At 37.2% G+C, this 14,452-nt stretch overlaps 1 protein-coding gene across 1 annotated transcript in view; it reads right to left on the bottom strand.

The window, feature by feature from the left end:
• The window catches only part of ANKRD6 (ankyrin repeat domain 6), a 259,856-nt gene extending 250,450 nt beyond the window's left edge, over window positions 1-9,406 (bottom strand). The window contains exon 1 of the mRNA XM_056818592.1: window positions 9,180-9,406. The gene's annotated coding sequence lies outside the window, so the exon portion shown is untranslated. The remainder of the gene's footprint in view (window positions 1-9,179) is intronic.
• Between the last annotated feature and the right edge of the window lie 5,046 nt (window positions 9,407-14,452).

Here is a 14,452-nt window from a genome sequence, read left to right as displayed (position 1 = left end):
TTAAAATTAAATATTCATTTAAAATTTAAAAAATATTATTTATATATAATAAACTTTATATTTAAAGTCTCCTCCCATAACATGACCAATAAGGAAATAAATTTTGCATGATCACACATGAATACCTTAGATTAAGCTGTTTGCTGTCTCAGAGTAGGGGAAGAAGAGAGGAAGGGAGAAATTTTGAAACTCAAAATTTGGGAAAAATGAATGTTGAAAATTGTTTTTGCCTATAATGTGGAAAAATAACACATATTAAAAAATGAAATGCACCACCAATATATGAAGATCAATTGATATAAAATGTGCCATTTTCCAAGAAGATTAAGAAAGAGATCATTTTAAATCCATTTGAGTTTTAGCTAACTTAAGTTCATTACCATCTCAGTTAAGAATAATTAAATATGGCTTCAGCTTAAAGAAATCAAACCAAAACATTTTATTAATCATCAATTTTACAAGGATGAGATCAAGGTATATGGCTCCAATGAAAAACACATAAAACTAAGTCTTTTAAGGAATTTCTCACCAATGATTTCAAAATGTAATTTGGACGTGATACATGTAAAATTTTCAATATATATCAAAGAAAGATAGATTGAATGTTTTAAGTTTACTGTCAGAGGTCCTTTGAAACAAAGAATGAAGGTAACACTTCCAAATACCTTGGTCTCTCTGTGACAAAAGACACTGAGGATAAAGTTATCAAAAAAGAGGCAGAGGATTAATAGCTGTCCTGAAATTAACTCTTGGCAAGGACACATTGAAAACAATGAACATCTATGCAATACTAATTTTCACATATACTTTCATAATAATAAAATAGAACAAGTCTATAAAACAACCTAAAAAAACTGAATAGTAATAAAGAAACACGGGTAGGTATAGAAAGCCTAGTACTTTCTCACAAAAAAAAAAAAAAGAATAGGACTAATAGAATTTCCCAGGGCATCATGACAAACAGGTAAAAATCCCTCAGACATACTTTTGGAAAAAGCAAACATCACTTTATCAAGAAATGGTAAAGCTTGGTAAAAGATAAAAGATAGTTAATTTTCCAAATGAAACCAAAAGAGGCTTAGCTAGGTCTACAAAATGGCTAAGATCCAAGAATGGAATCAAAAGGCCTTCCTTGGGTTATAGCCACATGCTCTCAACTATAACAATATGTCAACAAAGTAGCATCAAACAAAAGGCTAGTCATGTGGATTAGTTTGTGGAAACAAAGGTTTATGATGGCCATTCAGGGCCAGTTCAATGCCACCAAAAATGGTGGAAGAGATACCCTTAAAGAACCCTGACACAGTAATCAGTGTATATAATGAATATAATATGAATATAGAGAATATAAATACATTGAATATAAATACATAATGAATATAATATGAATATAAAGAAAAGGTGGAACTCATGTAACACTTTACTACAGGCTGTAAAATTTAACATCTATCATTAAAATACCCCATAAGACATGACCTGGTGGCATTAAATCTCAGAAGTTCACTTTTTTTTATGGACTAACAAAAGATATTCATTCTACAAACCCAAATCTCAAAATATTCTAGAGAATCTAATAAAATTTGTAGAACTTAATCTATTATCACAGACCAAACTGGTACCCACTATTAACAGGATATATAACTTGAATCCATGAACGCTTAAGAACAATGTTCTTAATATATGTTGCCGTGTCAAGTAATCAATCTCCAACAAACAGGAAATGAAATGTTTTAAAAACATATAGCTATAAGAGGAGTTCAAAATCATGAGGAAACAGAAGAGGTATACATATGATCCCTACTATTTTCTCTAATACTAGAATTGTCCTGGGGATGCTATCAGTGAACCTACAATGGACATACTTCTATCCTAATCCTTTTTTTCAAAACAAAAAAAAAGTTGTTTTATCTATTTATATACTAATTCACAGAACATTAAAATTTTCTCAAATCATAGCAAGACAGTGACTCATCCCAGAATCATTTTCTATCTAAATCCAATCTAAAAAATTAGAGGGAAAATTAGAATGTCATTTATATTTACATTTTAAGGTTCACAGAGCATTTCACAAGTATCTCATATCATCTTCACCACAATCTTGTGAGCTAAATTTTGCAGATATCTATTTTTTACAGTTGAGGAATCTGAAGTTCAGAGAAGTCAAGTGATTTGTCCATGGTCATACAGCTAGAAAGTATATGAAGCAGGATTAAAAGCCAGGTGGTCCTGCCTCCAAAGATAATACTCTCTGCTTTGTCATAAAGAACTTTAAGATTCTAGTACTCTCTAAATGACTTCATTGTACCTCAAAATCTGATTATACTTTATTTAGATTTTAACAAATATTGTTAAATGGATTATAAGACTTGGTCAGTCTCATTTTATAAAGAATTGTCATTTGAATCATTCTAATAAGAAAGACTGTTTTTAGTGTTCTTTTCTGCATTTTAAAATCTTAGTATTTCTTTTCTTTTTTAAGCCCTTACCTTCTGTCCTAGAATTAATTCCAAGACAGAAGATAGCAAGGGGCAGGCAACTAAGGTTAAGGGACTTATCTAGGGTCACATGGCTAAGAAGTGTCTGAGGCCAGATTCCAACTTCTATTCACTGAACTACCTAGCTGCTCTATTCTCAGCATTTGGTTTTTATTATTATTAATTTTAAAAGTATTTCTTCATTTATTTTATATTTATTATTTCTTTATTATTGTTATTAATAGAATTTATCCACAAGGGCCCCAACCTCTCCCCTTCTTCCCTGCATCACAGAAGGCATCATCTAGGAGGCAGACATATTCATACAAATTATATCTTTCATGTTTCCACCTTTCAGTTCACTCTCAGGAGGTAACACTCATAATTTATTCTTCAAGAGTTAAATCAGTAGATGTGTATGATGTTCTCTCTTGGTTCTACTCATTTCACAATTCATTATCCCATGTAGTTCTTTTCAAGTTTTTTTAAAATTAGCCTAATCATCATTTTTTATGGTGCAACAATCTTAGCATTAAAAAATGTTTTATTTTATTTTCAAATACAATCACACTACTTAAAAAAAAGATAATAAAAACGCTAACCAAAGATAAGATTTTGAATTCCTATTTATAAATGCTTAAGCAAAACATAATGAACAATCTATTAGTTGCCACAGAGAAGAAAACAAGAAATAGAAGGTGACTAGAATAAGAGGAAAAACAAATGAACATATGGCAAGATTGAAAAGGCTATTTTCCCACACTCATGCATGTGCAATAAGTGGTATACCCCAGGAATCATGCATGAGAGTGACCTAAATTGCCTTTGTCACCTTTGTGGAAGCATGCTCACCTCTGAACGACATGTGACTTTTGGAATCACTAGTGATCTCCTACCTTCACTCTATGATGGTTGAAGGGAGAAAAGGCAGACAGAATTGGTTCAATTAATGACCTTTAAAAATGAAATAATTGAGCTCACTATCTTAGTCTGTCTCTGACTCTCTTTCTCTAGGTGGCTTTATATGACTGTTTATATGGCAGATGGAACTTCTGTTTAGCTAAGTGAGCTTGAGTCTGGGCTCCACTGGTTGCCTCTTCTGACATGTATTTCTTTAATAGATCATGAGTGACCAACAAGCAATTAGAAATGTTAGTGTTTGGTCCTGGAACCAGAGTCCTTAGCACCAGCAACAATGCAGGAAACAATCTCTTTGTATTCACTATAGTTTGATGACCACAGATAAGAGTATAAAATGTTTGGTCAGTGTAGAACAAAAGCAAAATGCTTGTGAGTCATATGTGTTGAGCACTTCTTTCTATTTCATCCTTAGATGAAATCAAGAACTATTCTTTACCTGATGAATATTTTTAATTCCCCTCCAATCCCCTTTTTAGGAGACCCTAAACAAGAGCCAAAATGTCATAGCTTTAAGTAATTTTCCACAGAGTTCCAGGGTCAGGGTACAAGTCCAAAACAATAAAGGTTTGATCCTTCTCTGGAGGTTAGGCTTCCTAAGATTTTAACCTGGTCCATGTGCATGGGTCCAGAACTTGGAATGGAGAGTGGTTAAGTAAGCACTCCCCCCTATCCAACAGTGATGGTTGTTATAGATATAATATATAATCAAAATATGAAATGAAACCTCTTTCATCTATTTCCCCTCCCCATAAGCCATCACTTTTTGCCGAGACTATTACTAGTAACTTTTTTTTACTGGTCTCTCTGCTTATAGTTTGACCCTCCTCCAATTCATCCTCTATAAGCTTGCCAAAATCAACTTCCAAGAATACAATCTGCCTGTGTCACTCTTTAAAAACATTTTTTAAATCCTTACTTGCTATCTTCTGCCCTTGACACTTTCTAAATTAAGTCTTCCCAGATCTCTCCACAAAATTTACTCACTATACATTTTACATATACTTACTTATGGAAATGTCTCTGTCAATAATAGACCATATTCTCCTTGAGGGCAAGTTTAAAGAAAAGTTACTCCAATTTGACTGAAGAATAAAGGAGAATTGTGCAAAATAAGCCTTAAAAGGTCAGTTGGAAACAATTTGTGGAGAGCTTCCAAGGGATCTGAGAAGTTTAATTTTACTCCAAGAGTAAAAAGAGGCAGTTGTTTATTCCCCTGCATGAAAGAGAACATACTTCAATGATGGGCTAAGAAGTATCAGCAGTCAATATATACAAGAGGATCCTCTGCCCTCACCTGTTAGCCCCAGGCTTTGACCTACAAATCAAAATATCCTGTTCCCAACACAACTCAGGTGAGGGAAACAACCAAGCTGTTCATTGTCCCTTCTAACCTTCATAGGTCTTCCTCCCAAGCCAGTTCCAGAGTCTTCAACCAACAGAAAGGTATTCATAAAATGAATACAGGATAAGTTTTGCGAAGGGGCTGGAAGGGCTTTATTTAGAAAACATCAAGGGCAGCTAGCTGGCTCAGTGAATAGAGAGAGAGCCTAGGTTCAAATTTGACCTAGGTCACCTCCTAGCTGTGTGATCTTGAGCAAGTCACTTACCCCAGTTGTGTGGCCCTTATTGCTCTTCTGCTTTGAAACCAATATTTACTATCAATTCTAAGACAGAAGGAAAAGATTTTTAAAAAGAAGGAATAAAAAAGGAAAGTATCATGAGAAGAATTTGAAGAAAATACCTGATAGTGAGAGACAGAAGATGGAAGTACATTCCTGGAATGAAAATCATTACAAAGACATTGCAAAAAAAATTCCAAGATTATGTATAAAGAATAGCAAGAAGTCCAGAGTCTGAACCACAGAGTGTAATAAATGTGCATGAACTTGTTTGGAGTCCTTGCCTAGAATAGTGGTGGAGATAACATTATCTTGAATGTTAAGGCAGCCATATCTCCTGAATGGCTTTGATGTCTGGGGGATACTAAGTTTAGATATGACATAGTCTTTACCCATTCATATTTTACAGCCTATTCAGTAGTAAGAACCCAAATACAGACAACTATAATATAGGAAGTTACAATGAAAATGTGCTTAAGGATTTTATCATCATCATCTGATCTTTTCTACTGTAGCAAATAACAAGAAGTTTAACAATGAATCATGATCTGAAAAATAACTACATTTAAATGAAACAATAAACATTTATTAAGTAGCTACTATGCAATAAGGCACTATGTTAACTAAGTACTAAGGATAGAAGATGAAAAGGAATACTCTGAGCTCTCAATCTATTGGAGGAGACAGTTTATTTTTTTTTAACTTTTGATGGTTCTAAATTTAGCAATAGACATTTTACTTCACCATAGGTACATGTAATAAATCTGTATCCAAGTATATTCCTATTTGTGCTGTGGATGTATTCCCTGAGAATTTTATGAAAAAGATACTTAGGGGAATTCAATCATGTTTTAAAGGTATTTCTTCAGTATTTCAAATCTTTTTCAGTCTGAAACCCACTTGCCAATTTTCCCAGAGACATTAGAAGGGTCATTTCCCACCCCCACACCTACCTCTCCTATACCAGCCAACTGCCTGCCCTCAGTCATCCATTAAAGCTATTGGCATTTCAACTAGCCTGGCTTCGCCTCAGGCAAAAGCTGGCAAACAATAATAAGGGAGGAGATACAAGATGCTGAGAAAAATAAAAGGCCACAACACTTGCACACTTCAAAATTTGCTATATCTTAGTGATAAAAAGGCACTAACTAACATAGTTCATAATTTCAAGGAATCTTGTGGTAGATTCTATTGTAAACTAATGAATCTTCTTTTGATATATTAAAAAAACTAATTCCTAATAAATCTTTCCTAAATTCAAAAATCTACATGAGTCCTCTTATATAATGGCACACCAATAGCATATAAAGGTGAGAATAGGTGATATGTATCATATACTGGAAAAGGCACTTGATTGTAAATCAGAAAACTCAGAGTCCATGCTAGACTCTTCCATTTTGAACAATTCATCTACTACCTCATGAGAATCTGTAATTTTCTTCCTTTGTAAAATGAAGAGACATTGAACTGGATGGTTTCCAGGATCCTTTCTGGTCCTTGGCATAGAGAGAGTACTATAACTGCTGTCAGAGGACATGTTAAATTTCCCATTTCACCATTTGTCAGACCTATGATTTTGGACAAAATAACTTTATCTCTATGAACCTGAGGGTTCCTCACTGGTGAAATTAAGATAACGTTTGCACTATTTATCTTACAAAATTGTTGTTGTGAGAAAAGCACTTTTTAATCCTTTATATAAGATTCTATGACAGAGATATTGCTGGGGTCCTAAATATGCCTTCCTAATATGCATTATCCATATACTATGCCCTTAAATCCAGTGAGTATGGACCCCTTTATAGTTAGACACTCATTTGGGGACCTCATAAATTTACATGGATCTAATAATCTCTGTAGAGGTAACTCCTTGATCTATATATTCTGCCCTAGTCTCTCTCCTGAACTCTATCTAGTCTTGTATCATCAAAACTGCCTATAGCATACTTTTAACTGAAGGCCCTATAGATATCTCCAACTTAATATATGTAAAACACATCTCATTAGCTTTTCTTCTGACCTGCATTTTCACTCATCCAGATTTGCAACTTTGGTGTCACCTAGTTTCCCACATCTCATATATACAAAAAAACCCAAAACACTGCCCTCTCCACCTCACCTATTTCTGAGCTATTTCGCTATCTGGGCTATTTGGATTTTAAGTCATTTCTGATACATCCTTACTCCCTTCCCCAATATAATGTTCTTAGCTATAGTACACATATCTCAAAACTATCCTGAAAATGAAAATTTAATTTTAAAAGAAGTGAAACAATGTCAGTAGAGCATAATGAACCACATGACTATCCTTAAACAAAAACTGTTAGACCTAACAACCAGAAAAATAAGAAACTCAATACAAACTGCTCTTAAAAGGCTTCTACAGTGGTTGCCAGTTCAATACTTAAAATCTTACACAATATTCTTGCACAATTTGCATGAAAATACTCTAGCACACATGGAAGCAACTTTCTTCCTTACAATTCCTTAGAATTCAAGCAGAATTTTTTTTTTAATTTGCATCTTCTTGAGTAGTTGGATGAGATTAAGCCTTCATAGGACTGGATCAACACACCCACCTATCTCGGGTCAATGTAATAAGTGAAGGGGAAAAAATAAATTGTTCAGCTGGAAGAGTTAAGGACAGAACATGAAACTGAACTTCAAATCTTGAAGAGGGTTTATTTATTTATTTTTTTGTGTGGTTTCTGCCTCACTTTTAAGTATGTTTTCTTTCAATGTTTGTTTCTCAGTTACAAGTTCAGTAAGACTATTATATAAACAGGTCATTGTGAATATGCTTAGATTCCCACCCCCTCCCCAGGGCTTTTCAATAAAAAGAGAACATGTATGAACAAAAGATTATCATGTTAGTATTGTAGCCCTCTTCCCCTGAAATTACCCCCTCAAAAAAAAAAAACCCTCCCAAATAGCTCATAAGCTAAGAAATACATTCTTGGCTGACTTGACTGTCACCTCTAAGTCACAGAGAGGGTGAAAAGGTACAGGAAGCCCTCACACACACACCCCCAATAAAACCACAGAATAAGCCAAACCAAATACTCTTATCCTCAGGGTGCAAATCAGCAGACGTACTTGGTTACCACGGCCTAGGGAGATGACACTTGATAACTCTATAAACTTCATTACAGCCAATGGAAAAGAATGGCTTTAGTCAGGGTGGCTTCCAAATCTCCTATCTCTAAACTTGCCAAAGCAAAGTCTTTCAGAGAGAACAGCGGCATCCATTCACCCCTCCTCCCTTACCCTAAAGGGCATATTTTTGAAAAGTTGCGGGTGGTGAAGGGAGGGGCGATGTAAGGATTAACGCCCCCCCCCAACCCCCTTTCCAGAGGCCTCCAAGGTAAGAAGAATGATTTATCCATACATACATTACCAGAGCCCTGGGAATTCTGTTCGAAACCAAGCAGACCAAAGACGGTACAATCCCATTTTCCTTAACAGCAAGTCAATGCCTGCTAAGACCTGATTTCAGATGGAAATGACAGTAGCCCCTGCCCTCAAAGAGCTTACATTCTACTGGATGATGTTCCTTACAGCAGGGGTTCTTAATCATTTGTGCGTCCTGGATCCCTTCAGTAGTCTCATGAAGTTATGGATAAAATAATGTTTTTAAATATTTAACAGAAAATACACCTGATTCAAAAGGCAACCAGTTGTTTTATAAGTTCTGGGACCTCAGGTTAAGAACCCTCCCCTTAAGAGTCTCCAACCTCACCCACCGCTTCTACAAGTTTGTGAAGTCTGGAAAGGCAGGGAATGAACAAGTTTTAAAATAGGAAAAAAGTTTTACATTCCCAGGAGGAAACTAAGGGAAAGCCAAGAAGACGCAGATACACTGCAACCGGGGTCCTCTGCGCAGTCCCGAGAGTTTTTTGCGGAGACAAGCAGGATTGGGGGGAGGGGCGTGAGGAAGGGAGTCTTTATGTCCTCCCCACCACCTCCACCAACCCAACCAACAGGTGTGTATGTAGGTGTTTGTGGGTGTTGGGGGATGGGGATGGGGGGAGGGTCTGACCGCCTATCCCCTTCTCCCTTGCCCCACAGCCCGGATCGAGAGGAGCGAGAGGGGAAAAAACGGCTGGGGAAGAGGGAGACTTAGGTGGCAAGCGGAGTAAAGGGAGTGGGGGCCACTACTCTGTACCTTTCTCTCCCACGGTCATGCAGGCATTCACTCCGCCAGGGCGTATGATGCAGGAGACTGGGAAGGTGGCAAAGGAAAGTGGATCTGGTCGCCGGCTCACTCCAAGGGCCCCTCAGGAGCTGGGCTTGGAACGGGCGGCCCTACTCGGCCGCCTCTAGCCCAGCACCCCCTCCTAGCAGCAACAGCAGCAGCAGCGCTCCCGGAGGGTTACCTGCTCCCAGCCCAGCCCTCCAGCGCCCCGCCCCTCTTCTCCCCGTCTGTATCCTCCCTTCCCAACCCCAGAGTGCCGAATTCTTTGGCTTTGGCTGCAGCGCCACCGCGTGTCCAAGCAGCGGGGAAAGAGGCGAGTGAGAAAAAAGAATGGAATAGGACCAGACCCAAACAAACCACTCTGAAAACTGAATCCCAAAGTGGGAAATTGGACAGACCTGTAACATCTGGATCTAAGATCGACGGTCTGAAACTCAAAGGCACCTTAAATAATCATTCGCTCCAACCCATCATTTGCACAGATGAGGAAACTGAGGACCAAGGATCAAACATTTGACTAAGAACATGGGATAATAAATGGGGGAGCCTGGATTCAAGAAGTCCAGTAACTCACAAATCTGCACTTTCCACTGAACGATAAAAATAGCCTAAATTGGGGGGCAGCTGAGTGGCTGAGTGGATTGAGAGCCAGGCTTAGAGACAGGAGGTCCTAGGTTCAAATCTGGCCTCAGCCACTTCCCAGCTGTGTGATCCTGGGCAAGTCACTTGATCCCCATTGCCTAGCCCTTACCACTCTTCTGCTTTGGAGCCAATACACAGTATTGACTCCAAGACGGCAGGTAAGGGTTTTTTAAAAAATTGCCTAAATTGGTGATAATTTTTGGATTTTTTTTAATTAAATAAGACACATTTAATGTAGCAGTTTGTCAGACACGGAAGAAAGTGATAGATTTGGAGGTTCAAAACACTTCAAATCCTCACCTCTTTCCCTGGAGTAATTGCAAGAGCATCTTTAATGGCAGCTTTGAAATTGATAGTTCCAAAGCACACGTCTGACCACATCACTCCTCTTCTCAAAAAGTTTCAGTAACTCTCTATTACTTCTAGGATAATATACAGACTCTTCTGTTTTGCACTTAAAGTTCTTCACAATTTGACTCCAATCTATTTTTTTTTTAACTGATTACACATCACCTACAAAGTCTACCTGCCAGTTAAACTGGCCTGTTTGTTGTTCCTCCTATAGAATATTCCATCTGTTATCTCCTATTTCTGGAATGATCTCCTTCCTCACCTGTATTTCTTGGAACCCCTAGTACCCAAAGAGGCTTTTTAAAAATTAAACAGTATTTAAGTTAATTTGTTACATTAAAATGCCCAGTTAACTCCCTCCCTCCTTCCCCTTCCCCATTAGAGAAAATATTGTTTGACCAAAATATATGTGAGATATAGAAAACTATGTCTTAATTCTTTCTATTTATCAGTCCTTTCTCTGGAGGTGGACATACATGAGTTACCTTCAAACAATATTTCTGTTGTTTTATATAATGTTCTCTTAGTTCTGCTTGTTTTGCTCTTCATAATTTCATATAGGTCTTGCCATTCCCCCCCCCCCAAATTAACCTGTTCATCATTTCTTATGGTACAGTAGTATCCATCACAAATTTAGCAGTTCCAGATTTTGAACTATATTACAAAGCAGGAAAGGTCAAAATTATCTGGTACTAGCTAAGAAATAGAAAAGTAGATCAGTAGAACAGACCAGACATAAAACAAAGTTACAAAAGATATTGTAACCTTGAGTTTGACAAAGGTAAATGTCCATATTTTGGGGATAAGAATTCACTGTTTGGTAAAACTTGATGGGGTAACTGGAAAGTAGTCTAGCAGAAACTAGATATAGACCAATTTTTACACCATTTACCAAGAAAAAATAAAAATGGATACATGACCTAGGCATAAAGGAAGATATCACAAGATATCTTTTTTAGATTTAGAAGAACAGAGAATATATTACCTATCAGATTTATGGATAGGAGAAGAATTTATGAATAAACAAGAGATAGAAAGCATTTTAAGATGTTAAATGGATATTTTTGAATACATAAAATTGACATTTTTGTACAAATAAAAGTAATGTGACTCATAGAGTTTTAACTCCTGTTGCCTACAAGAGGACTTTACTGATCAATGCTTTGCCCTCACCCTGAATGCATTCTGTATATATTTTGTATTTACTTATCCAAAAAAAAATGTTGTTCCTTCTCTAGGAAAATGTAGGATTCTTGGAGTAAAGGGTCCAACTCTACTTAGCACATTCCCTGCTGCTTGTTGAGCTGAATTGTCCAATCTTGTATTACTGACTCACAGGGCTTCAATTTACTCTTAAGTAAATGAGAGGTTTAGACTAGATGGCTTCCAAGTTCCCTTAAAGCTTCAAATTTAGGCTCTTTTGATCCAGAGAACAACCCTAAGAATTTGGCAGTGAAAGTATTATGGGAACCATTTTATAGATTTGTAAACTGAGGTTCAGAAAGAATGATAAGGAAGAAAAATAAAACCTGAGTAGTCAAGATAAGGAAGCTTTATTAATTATAATAATAGCTGATATTTGCAGAGTGATTTAAGATTTGCAAAGTACTTTGCATACACTATCTCATTTGATTGCATCCAATTTCAGCACAAGAATATCATAGTTTATTTCAGGAGATAGCAACATGTTTTTTCTATCAGTAGGCATGGAAGAAAATAAACAGCTCCCCAGCTTTTCTTCACTTGTGCCCAAGCACACATCTCTGAGTTCTCAAAGTGAGGTAGGGAAGAACTGGGCCTGCTTTGTAAAAATGAAATAACAACAACAATCATGATGAATAATGAATGCTGATGATTCATGGATACTGTTGGAAGAGGGAAATAGAGGCTTTATCCCAGAACACTCATACTTTTCTGACTTCACTGAAGTCACACTACACATTAGTCAGGTTAGAGAAATGAGCATGTCCTGATTACTATCCTGGGATGACCTGGGATATCAATAAGCCCAGGATCATGACCCAACCAGGACATTGCTATAGCCGTGGCAGATAGGAGAATGCAAATCAGAATCAGACTAGCTCCTCAAGCCAAGTTACTTTTTCCAATGATTCCTTTTCCATAATCCCTCTGAAATATGCACTGAGTTCCCACCAAAAAGGAAAGCAAGAACGCCCTGACCAAAAGTCTACAGAATCTAGACTACAGTGTTTCCGCATTTTTTGTGTCATAGACTCTTTCAGCATTCTGATAAAGTCTGTGGATTCTTTTTCAGAAGAATTATTTGATAAAATGTTTAGTTGAAGAAAATGCTAAATTTCATTCAGAGATTGGGGAAAATAAAGATATTTTTTCCCATCTAAGTCCATGGAAATGCTGAAATTTATCCTGAAGAACTTCTGCTCTAGATTTTTAGGGATAGAGTTCACCTGTCCTTCAAGGCTTCCACTCACCTAATGCATATATTCATAAATCATGGATCCAGGGGGAGGGAAGAGGATCTCTTCAGAAGGAGATCAAACATCCTTGACTTCACCAATTGTTGGAAGAACTGGCCACCCAGCACCCTTTCATTCCAAAGGCTGAAGGTTTATCTGCAGAGGTCTGAGACAAATATCCTTAGGTGAAGAACTAAGGAGACCAGGTAACCTTCCTTGAATCTCTATTCTGGCACAGTTTAGGGTAGTATAAAATGTGCCAGCTTTAGAGCTAGAGTTCCTCAGAGGCACTGGGGATATAAAGATAAATATAAGGCAATCAGCTGCCCTCAAGAAACCTATATTCCATCACAGGGATGGAGATGGAGGAGGACACAAAATATACAAAGGTGAGTAAATACAAACTACATATGAAAGAAATACATCCTGATATCCAGGGTGGGGAGGAGGGTGACATGACTGAGGGTCAGGGGAAGCATTAATTATTGAGGGAATCAGGAAAATCCCCTTCTTGTCTTGCTTTCTCTCATGCTATTCCTCTTCACCTATTCCAAATTCTAGTCAAACTAAACTGTTCTCTGTGGGTTTGTTCAAGCCCTCTGCCATGCCTGGAATGGATTCCCCTATCTCTATTCTCTAATCTCACTATCAACATTCATCTTGTCTATCTGGACTCCTAAGGCCCAACTTAAATGCTACCTCTGTCATAAAGTGACAGATAGAGTGATAGCCCCAGAGTCAGAACCAGAGTTCAAATACAGCCTAAGACACTTCCTAGCTGTGTGACCCTGAACAAATCACTTTATTCTGATTACCTCTGTTTCCTCATTTGTAAAATAAGCTGGAAAAGGAAATAGCAAGTTACTCCAGTATCTTTACCAAGATGGGTTATGGTTTTGCAACATTACTCACTTACAAAAATGAATAATATGCAAATATATTTTACAGTATAATACATGTAAGACCCAGACTGCATTGCTTGCCAGCACTGGGAGGAGGAAGGGAAGGGAGGGAGGGAGATAAGTTCAATCATATAACTTAGGAAAACTTATGTGGAAATTTGTTATAACATGTAATTGGTAATAAATATTTTTTAAAATACTAAGCAGAGATGCCATTGCCTACATTAATCCCCCTATTGAAATTAAAGTGATCCCTCACTCTAAAAAACAAAACCAAATGGGATCATGAAGACTCGGAGGTGCCTGAAAGACAACTGAACAACAAAGCAACCAGTCAATAAGGGTTCTTTTAAGGCTCAAATGAGAAAATGGAAAGTTTGTTAACCTTAAAGTACTCTGTAGGCATGAATTATTATTATCAAACACTATGGTCAAGAAATGTATCACACAGTAGCCATTTTTTCATTAAACTTTCAGTGACTAGTCTTTCAGAACTCAGCTAGGCTTGTCCTAGGGCAAAAGTGTGGTCACTAGGACCATATTTGAAGCCTTTCCAGCTTGGTAAGCCCTACATGATCTTGTGTTCCCCTGGTATAGCCAAATTTATTGATATGATGAAGCAGTGGGAAAACTTTTTTAAAAAACCTTACCTTTTGTCTCAATATCAATACTGAGTATCAGTTCCAAGGCAGGTGAGCAGTAAGGGCTAGGTAAATTGAGGTTAAGTGACTTGCCCAAAGTCACACAGCTGGGAAGTGCCTGAGGCCAGAATTGAACCCAGAACCTCCCTTCTCCAAGGCTGGCTCTTCATCTACTGAGCCACCTATCTGCCTTCCCCCATCTCCATTGGAAAGCTTTTAACAGAGCTCCTTGTACATGGGGAGATATTTCTTAATTTGCTGAATTCCTT

This window comes from Monodelphis domestica, chromosome 2 (genome assembly GCF_027887165.1).
Source record: "Monodelphis domestica isolate mMonDom1 chromosome 2, mMonDom1.pri, whole genome shotgun sequence".
Lineage (NCBI taxonomy): Eukaryota > Metazoa > Chordata > Mammalia > Didelphimorphia > Didelphidae > Monodelphis > Monodelphis domestica.
The sequence above is the reverse complement of the archived record's forward strand: the minus strand, read 5'-3'. Positions and strand labels throughout refer to the sequence as shown.